This window comes from Charadrius vociferus, unplaced genomic scaffold (genome assembly GCF_000708025.1).
Source record: "Charadrius vociferus isolate BGI_N301 unplaced genomic scaffold, ASM70802v2 scaffold506, whole genome shotgun sequence".
Taxonomy (NCBI): domain Eukaryota; kingdom Metazoa; phylum Chordata; class Aves; order Charadriiformes; family Charadriidae; genus Charadrius; species Charadrius vociferus.
Genome location: NW_009648677.1, coordinates 605380 through 615728, shown reverse-complemented (window position 1 = coordinate 615728; position 10349 = coordinate 605380).

Here is a 10349-nt window from a genome sequence, read left to right as displayed (position 1 = left end):
AGCTGGTTAATATTTCTGAAATACCATTTCTCAGTCCTCTTTCCGTTTTGGTGGCACAGCAGGTAACTACTGGCAGAAAAAATAAGAAATCTGCACAGATTTTTACAGACTGACAAATACCAGTTTCTACTTAAGTCCTAAAATAAATACTGCCATTAGAAAAAAAAGTGTGTTAGAGTTTCAGAGCCATTCTTCAATTAGCACAGTCTTAAAAGTTACTGGTCTGTGTATTTTGCCAGTCAGATTAAGAACTATGAAGCACTCAAGTCACTTCAAACATTTTAGTTTCTCTTCATTCCCTGTTCCAAACAGTCCTAGAAATAAGTGTCTAAATTATACATGTCATTTGAAATGCAGCAATCTCTTTTCATCCACATAATGAGCAAGAACATTCTTCTCTGTAAACTATAAAATGTTTTAGTTACTTATATAACGCATGAGTCATTGCATGCTAGGCAATATAGAGTCTCCTTTATAGGGAAACTAATTATTAACTGGTGGAAGGAAAATATACAAAATTAACTCTGATTTGCTTTTAGCACAAAATGTGAATTATTAATCACATACAGCTTGAGTTACATTTCCGGAAGGTACTCTGTTATGGCAGAACTTGGGAAAGAATTTCGGTGAAAAAAGTACACCACCAGGAATCAAGAAATGTAAGCTTTTCTCTTAGGTCTTGGCCAGGGTACGAAACTTCTCTGTCCCTTACTTTTGGCATATATGATGTAAAAGATTTTTGGTTTTACAGCAGCAGCATGTAGTGATGCAAGACCAGAAAATCTCAGTCTAAAGTATTGAAACTTGGTGGTTTGAGGCAATAAAAATCCAAAAAGGAAATAGGCACTAGCAAGAGAAAGATTTAGGAGTAAGATAAACAGATTTTATGGTGGTCACATTAGAAAGCTGAGAAGAGTATCCAGCTGATTTCCAGACAGGTCCTTTTCCCTTCCTTGCATAATGTGACTTTTTAGGGTTTGTAAAGTGCAAAGGCTTTGAATGAGTGGAAAGTACTGTTAATTTTATATGCTTTGTACACAGTGAGGTTCATAAGCAGTATATAATAATTTTGTCTCAAAACCTATGAAGTAGCCTATGACTTTCATAGGATCTCAATACACATTTTTTCGCCGGCTATTGCCTCTTTGAAGTGGCGCACTGGCTGCCCTCTACTGACTGTACTGTAACGGACTTGCTCTGATTAAAGAGGAGATGAAGCCCGACAAGGGCCAAAATATAACCATGATTTTTAACAGTACTGAAGTCAGTTATGAAGAGCGGCAATCGTCATTACAGCCTGATGAGTTAGTATTCATTAAAACTTAGAGAGGAGAAACTATTCTGTTTAAACTACTTCCTTCTACAGGGACTGAGGAAACAGAATGCAGGAAATCTTAGTTCTGGGGGTTGACTTCATCTTTCCTCACCCCCACTGATGCACAAAGTGAGACCTGTCTGCTCCTTTCCTCACTGCAGACTGCAAGTGTTTACTCCACATCTGCACAAACCACAAGGGCACAGTAACACGGCTTCTAAAGATTCCGATTCCATATTTCTTTAAGTGGCCTTTAAGCTAGGGCTCTTGCTCCCAGGAAGTAATAGGACTGAAGGGTGTTTCAAAATACAAGCTGTCATAATATCAAACGCCAAATGTCAAGGTAATGAAATTAATGAGGAGAGCCTCCCGTATTCTTCCCATGCATTTGCCACTGATGGTACTTAGTCTGAATACGTGATCTAAACAGAATCCCTTGGGTCTGAATCTCATCTATTCTTCACTGAGAAGAAATAATAGCCGGTAAAGAAGAAATCTTTCCTCTGTGGTTTAAGCTGTGCACCTTCTGCGTCCAGAGATTTTTCTTCAGAGTGTGGGTTGATCGCAGAGGAGATAAAGAGGTGGAGTTAGTCTGTCGGCCCTTCGCTGGCCAGTGAGCCAAGGAGCTTTAGTTGAAATGAGAACTTACAGCATGCTGTGAAAGAAAAGTAATGCATGTTACCCAATGTAGGCAAACACAACTGTTTGTCTTCCTTTAATGGCAGGTGATTAAAGTGTGATTCTACCTGCCCTACAAAGGGTAGGAATACATGCCTACTGGGTGCTCTTGTCTAAATCCATGGTAATGATACTAAAGGATTAAATCTATCCCTTGCACACTTTCTAGGGCAAACTGTAGCTACGCAGGTGGTTTACCCAGTTCAGTGATTTCACTCAGAGTAGGATTTGACTCATCCAAATGAAGAAAAAAAGAAGAATTCTAATATTAAGAGCGACATTAGGAACCTTATGAAATTCAACAAGGACAAAACCTGCACTTGGGAAGGACTAAACCCTCGAAGTAATACATGCCGGGGACTGACTGGCTGGGGAACAGCTCTGCTGAAAGGGCCCTGTGGGTGTTGGTAGACATAAGGTGGCCACAAGCCAGCCGTGTGCCCTGGCAGCAAGGAAGGCCAGCAGCATCCTGGGCTGCACTAATGGGAGCACAGCCAGGCGAAGGGATTATCCCTCTCTACTTAGCACTCATTAGACCACATCTAGAACAGTGCGTCCCCCACCCGCACAGGGAAGACGCTGGTAGCTGGACTGAGTTCAGCAGAGGGCCATCAAGATGGTCAGGACTCGGAGCACTTGCTCTGTGAGTCTCAGGGAGCTGGGCTCGTCCAGCCTGGAGAAAGGACAGCTTCAGGGGGACACAACAGCAGCCCCCACACTGAAGAAGGAGAAGCCAGACTCTTCGCAGTGGTACATGGTAGGAGGGAGAGGAATTGGAGACAACTGAAACAAAAGAGGTGCAGAACTTTATTCTCCACGACAACGGTCAAGAAGCGGAGCAGGTTGCCCAGAGAGGCCCAGACCCTGCTCTGTGCCGGGGGCTGACTACAGACCTCTCGAGGTCCTTTCCAACCTGAAATAACCTACAGCCGGGTCTGACTCATTGTTTCATTCTAACGTAGCCTCTCTGCATGCAAATTATATTTGTCTATGCAGTCAAATTACCAGCATAAAACCTCCGTGCCACACAGGTCTAGCCTTTCAAAATATTAGTGATTAGTAAGCGATTAGGTTAGTGATTCTCCTTGAGCGTCAGCAGAGCTCTGGGAATCATATGTAAAGTGGCATCTGCTAATAGTTAATGACTTTTTTGTCTGCATCAAAACAAAAGATGTGGCAACACTGATCTCACATACAGAAGTGAAACAAATGGCATTCTTGTGTAAAATAAGGGTAAGTTTGTTACTCTAAAAGAACTCAGGAAATTTTACTTATGGCTTCATATATATACTTCTGCCTTTTGTTTTTTCTTAATGCTACTCTACTTCACTTGTCAGCTAACAAATAGTACTCAGTGTTCTCTCATACCATAATTTATCCATTTATCACACCTAAATAGTGATACTATACTAGTCATTACCTAATCATGTCCACTATATTAATTGTGCACTGTCCACTGTCCACTTCCCCGAACTTCTTTCAGGGTCACATTCTTACCATAATCCACTGGAAGGGCAAGTCTTCAAAATCAAATCAAATTTCTAAAATCATAATAGAGAGTTTAAAAAAAACCCAGGAAGACAGTCTTCTCCTCTGCAAACCAAGCAGGAATTTTATTTCCTCCAGGTCCTGTGGGGGAAAGAGGACCATGCATCTGTCAATAATGCATTGTTCCTTCACTGAGTCAGATTAAAGGGTTTTGCCTTTTTCCACAGATTTTTCTTTTCGCAGTTGTTATTCTGAAAACATTGTAATTCATAGTTCTTCTCTTTTGTCTTTCTTTCTTCCCCTGTAACACTGCTAAAGAAAAATTCAAAGCTGACAGCAGGTAAGATCAAAGAGACCAACAGCATAATGAAGTCCTCGTTTTCCCGCTGAACTGAAAAAAATAGCCCTGCAACTCCCATGTGTAGGCCTGTGCCTTCTGCCCTTCCAGGCTGCTGTGGATGAGCAATATTAACATGACTTTTTAAAGCTAGGACTACACACTTGGTGATCCTCAGGGCCAACAGAATAAACCTGGGCATCTTTGGACACTCTACTTGGGCTAGCAGTTGTTTATTTTTAAGCAGGACCATTGTCACAGTGAATTCCTCAAAAACCCAAAGGTTAATGTGCTATTCATAACTATGCATTAAAGAAAAAAAAAAATAAAAAAAAAAGAACTTTATTCTTTCCTGGGAGAGTTTTGACCTTTTATTCATGTATATTTTTCAAATCCTGTCTCCCACTGTTTATGCCCCAAGCTAGAATGTCACAAGCTATCTTAGCACGGAGAAGAACTACAAAGACAAGCAGGGGTAAGGCAAGGAGAGCAGGTAGAAGGGGGTGAGAACCATGAATGTGGTGGATCGAGGTAATGGGCTTCCTTAACCATGTCTACTGAAACTTCTCAGATGTACAGAATTACTTTCCTCTTTTTCCCCAAAGCTTCTGAAACAAGCAAAAACCACTCTCATGATACAATGTCAAGATAGAAGTGTAACATGGCTTTACAACCCCAGGAAAGGAGGGTAGGATAGTGGACTGAGGCCAAAACATTATCTCCCCAAGCACAAAAATAGCTAGACCAAAATCTGAACATCACAAATGACTTCTTTTCTATCCGATGGTTTGATTCTGAACTCCAAGCTGCACTGGAGGTTACATCAATAATTCCTCCTATTGTCACGATGACTCATGAATAGATCAGACCATTGCACTGACACCTATTGACTCAGCATCCCTCCACTGCTGAATGATATTTTTGTCTGCGCTGATGCAACACTGTTTCGCCTTGATGCTAATCTTTGAATCTGTGAGATCCCAGATGCCCTCAGGATTTTGTAATAAATGGGACATGCCTACAGATTGCAAAGAAGAACTGCAGTTGTCTTCATCTTCATTCCTTCCCTTTGTACTATTATTTCCTCCAGAAAGGAAAAGCTAAGAATTGAGAAGACAATATGCGGTCTTCTTTGAATCATGCTAAGGACAGTTTTAGAGCTGGCCATGCTGCATTGGTTCTCTCTGTTTTGTGAGTAAAGTACCCGCTCCTTACTGGTGCCAGGTCCTCCATGGCTGCATGAAACTTCCTAAGGGAACTTCCACTCAACCACAGAGGAGCATTGATTTTGCAGTTCTCTGCTCTGGCTCTGATAGCCTACATACATTTCAGTCAAGGGAAGAAAGAATATCCCCAGCTGATAAAGACAGAAAACTAGATTCCAGATGTACCCAAGAACAAATTTTACTTATTCAAAGTACAGCCAGAATTTTTTTCTGGACTGGAGCAAAAAATGCGATGTAATATTGCCCTAAAATGTTAAGTAGTTCCCTCCTCCTAACATTATCCCAACAGTGGCACAATTAACAATAACCTATTTTGTAAGACTTCAGTTGGCATTTAGGTGTCAGAGAGTTATTTATTTAAACAAGACTAATGCCCATCTTTGTTTCTGTTTTAACCCCATTTAGTAAAGAGATGCATTTTTAATAGGCTTAAATATTAACTACTAACTGAGTAGTCTGTAAGTAAAAAGAGAAATGGAACAGAGTATGCAAACCCTGTTCATACTGCCCTATTCCAATCTGAGATAATGGGAAAATACCTGAAAAGGGAAAGTAAGTACTCATGGTAACCTGAAAGTCTATGCAAAGGCAAAAGAACATTGGTACTGTGACACTAATAAATTTTGCTTGCATCAAGGATTTCGTTAAGTCCCCCTGACACCTAACAGACTGAGCTGCACTGATACCTGGATTAGTGTATAGTCAGACCACTTGATTCTCTCAGACATAGCCCACAATCTGCCCTTCAGAAAATTCACTGTTTCTCTTTCTGTGCAAAGTGCTCAGCAACAGTGCTACAGAAGTTGGGTTGCTATCTAAAGTGAAAAACACAATCACCTCCCAACTGTTTCCTCAGCTGAGTATTCCCTCCCATTCTGGTCTCCTCCTTTGCCAATAGCAGGGCCTTCAAATCAAACTGATGGCAGAAGTTTCTCAGTGCTTGCCAAGGACAGTGAAAAGTACTTAGAGTGGTTCAGAAGAGAGTCCGTATAAACAGTACCAGAGCAATGTTCCTGTTGGACTGTGGGAAAGCAAGAGACCAGCAACTAAACTACAAAAACAAATAAACAAAACAAAACAAGCCCCCACATTCATGCAAACATACTTACGAGCAAGTGATGACTAAAGCTTTTCAGTTTGTGGGGATCTCTATGGAAAATTCGGTAGTAGACTTGTGCACGTATGTGAACGCATAGCACAATAGATGTTGAAGGGACATTGTACAAAACCAGAACAGTATAGGGTATTCAATATCAAGACAATATTAACAAGATGAGACTGTTCAGTCTGTCATCCACCAGAAAACACAAAAAGCAGCCCATTAGCACTTAAAGGGCCTTGACATTTTCTCTAGGGACCCTTTCACTTTCACTTTCAATCCAAGTCCTACCATGCCCATCTCTGCAAGCGTAGGCATGGTCAGTGAAATCCCTAAGGGTACTTGCTGGTGCATCATTACACGTTGCAGTTTGTCAAGACCATATCAAATTTCCATAGGATTTTGTGGTTCATTTTTTTTTAAATGACTTCTAAACACTTGACAGTGTTCTCAGGCACGTGCCATCAGACAGTACAAGAAGATGCACAGGGGAAGATTATACAGTCCTTCACAAGGTAATGACTATTTTTTCTGTTTTCCAACATATAACATAAATATTCCTGTCTTGATAAAGAATAACTAAGTTTTGAGTTGTTCTGTAGAATATTATTCTCCTAAAAACTGAAACTTACCACCACAGCATGCCACTACGAAGACAAAACGACAAAGTTAGTTTTGAGTGACATTTATAAAGCTCCGATAGGAATTGACCCTGTTATCCCCAAAGGAAACAGTATTCCTGTTCTGTAGCATAACACTTAATAACAAAGAAGCTTAAACTCCATCTCTGCCTGTCTGCATTTTGTAAATTCAAATAATGAAAGCACAAGTACCTGATGGCAAGTATCTGACCAGCACCCATTGAGTAGATCTCTATCTCCAAAAAGTGAATGCAAAACTAACTCTACAGGTATTTTTGTCTTTGAAACTGTCAGCATAAACATGGAAAATGGAAGCTGAGGCCAGTGTGTAAATCAGTTCCTAGATCTTGCTAGAGTTGTTACTGGTTCTGGGGAGCTTACCACTTTCTCTAAAGTTTATGGCAAAGATCACAGCTGGTAGAAGACTAAAGACATCAAAACGAAAGAGACCATTAGACCATTGCATTGCTCTAGTTCCCTGCCATGTACTTGAGGGTTTAGGAAATTCAAACCAATGACTATGTAGGGAGCATACTTGATTTGCTTTAAAGGCAGACAAAGGCTGCAAATCATTTTGTAAGCACAGTATAAGTTATGTCAAAATATGTGAAAAATGTCCAGCAAAGGACAGCGTAAATCCCAAGACAGTTTCAAGACCCTCCCTTTGTTTTTGAAGGCTCTTCAATGGGAGCCTGAGAACTGGGAAGAAATACTGCATAGGCTACATTCCATGGGAGTGTATTTGCTGGTGTTTATATTCCCACACTTCGGATATCAACTCACCATTCCCAGTTATTCCATTTGGGTTGGGTTAGGTCTTAGCTGTTGCTCTGGAGGGATCAGGCATATTTCTGGTTATTACTATTAGCTAAAAGATTTTCTCCTGATCTGTGTTGATATTTCAGGCAAGTAAACTATGACTAATACATAATCTGTATTCACAACAAGAAAAAAAAACACCAAAAAACAAAAAACCAAACCCAACTAATAAAAAAAAACCCAACCAAAAAAACCCAACCAGGCACAGAAAAGTTTAGAAGGTTAGGGAAGACCTAGACCAAGGACAGTCCATCCATGGCACAGGTGGCCTTTGGAACAGGTACAAACCAAGCTTTCAAAATAGTCACTTCTGATGTGCAAAGAAGTTAAAATGCCTGAGGGCTGTCACAAAAGCAATGAACCACCACAAAACCTTTTATAGTAAAAGAGCCCCAAGTTGAAGAGACAGAAGGTGAAAGCACGCTTGGGCAGTGCTACTGTTCCGAAGCAAGACAAGCAGGACAAAGAGCCCCAGCAGAGCCCATCCAGGTCCCCGCCTGCCTCCATTGGTTTTCTGAGCTCATAATGGGCCCTTAGCAGGCTTCTAGCAAAGTCTCAGGCATTTTTGCAGCTGGTTAAGTCTTTTCACCATCATCAAGATGTCATTATGATGTCGTACCAGAATGGAATTATGAAAATGATATTGCAAGAAGACAATTGGAATCAGGTTGGCAAAAGCAATTCTTATATCTAGAAAGTAAAAGCTTTAAACTAGAATTTTTGGCATGGGATGATAGAGCCATGAAGAAAAGTGTTCTTTTTGCAGTATGGTTATATACTAATGAGGAAATGAGCGTAAGATACATCCCAGACATAGAAAAATTCCCATAAAAGAAAGAACTCCATAGTATTGTACTTTATTTTAAAATCTATGAAGCATCATATGAAATATTTCTAGTATGAAATTGAAAGAAAAACATTTCCCAGACAACTAAAAGAAGTTAGTCACATATGCCTGCAAAGAATGCTTGTTAGGACTCTATTTTAATGAGGGATGAAAGGGATTGCGAAGATAGTCAATGAAATTTTAACACAGCTTCAATATTTACATTTACTGGTGAACATAATTTGCTCACGGAAAGATTGAAAATGTAATAATGACACTTCATATTTCAATATTTTTGTTTGCCACGCAGATAAAAATGTGTATACATTTGCAAAATCATTTCAATCTATCATCACTGGTTCATTTGTCTCACAGACCTGAGAAAATGTGTAGAAACTATGAAAATTATTAAAACATGAAGTTTGATCAATTCAGAGTCTACACTACTTGTAAAGATGAGGCACTCATCTTCACAAGAGGGAACAATGATCACAGATCTTTACCGAAAAGTTTTTGGTTATGGATTTATTAAATTCCTAAGACTTTTTAGATCAAAGAGTTTCTGGATGGGATAGTTTGTTTTTAGTTGTGTTGGTTGATGTCTGTAAGAGAAAAAGTCCTTTAAAAAAGATGTGCAGAAGGCAAATGAAAGTGTGCTGAATCTTTTGAGAAAAATATGTTAAATTCTTGAAGTCTTTAGTATTGAAAATCCATAAAGAGAACTGAATAATTGACTTGCCTTTTTTAAAAAAAAAAAAATAAAATGTGTAAGGTTTCTTCTCAGCCACTTCAATGCACATCTAAAGGGAAAGACAGTCCCTTCACATACACTTCAGTTGAACTATCTGCTTTCTGACAAGACAGACTCCAAAATCTGCCACACAATAACTTGGACCACCTCATTTAAAACAGCTGAGAAATTATACTAACGGAGATGTAAACTATGAGAAATGCTGAAATACAATCCCCTTTCTGTTAGACTCATTTGAGTGTTGATGTAAAGAATTTAAGGCATTAACGAAGCCTGTGATCTTGTGTTAGTCTTCTTCCCCACAGCTTCTGCCACAGATGTTGACAATTACTCCCCGGATTTACAGTTGGAACTAAAGACGTCGAGTCAGACTGGGGTAAATTCACCCAGCTCTGTAGACAATGTTATTGATCCAGGACATGCCACTATTCTGGAAGTTCCTCACTTAAAACAGATTTTCCTCAGACCTATAATCTTGCTTTTTAGTATCTGAACAGGTTTTGGTCATTTATAAACACTTATTGCTGACTGATCTTCATCGCAACAAGGCCACGGCAAAGGTGAATCCAAGAGCCAACCATAGCGTAAAAGAATATTTCAAAACTCCACTAAACCCTCAACATAATATCCTGATTACCATTATTTGTAATAATTATATATATAATTATATATATTATCTATAATTAATTGTAATTATATATAATTGGTTATATTGAAGAATTATCTGTCTCTGTAGTTTTAGACATTTTCCTAGTAATACTTGTTCTGATAATGAAGTAGGACAGGACATTCATCCCATTTAACTTCTACTTCTATTCTTTTCAGCAAAGATTGCTGAATAGTTTACTTATATAACTAGGAAACAAAATAAAACTGACCTTCTCTGTAAAACATTACAAATTTATTCTCAAGCAAATACATCTTTCTAGTCCCTACACACAGGGAGCTACAGATTTTGCCCTGGATTTCATTCACTTCCCTACTTGTGAATACCTGACAGCAGGAACAGGGAATGCTGAACAGGTATTTTGAGAAATAGCTGTGATTTCAACAGTTGGTTTGATTGAACCAGGCCTAAACCCTTTTCGTGGCCCGAATCTATCGCTGCTACTTCACTAGTCAAATGGAAAATCAAAGAGAAATGGGACACTCCTGTGAAGAGGAAGCAT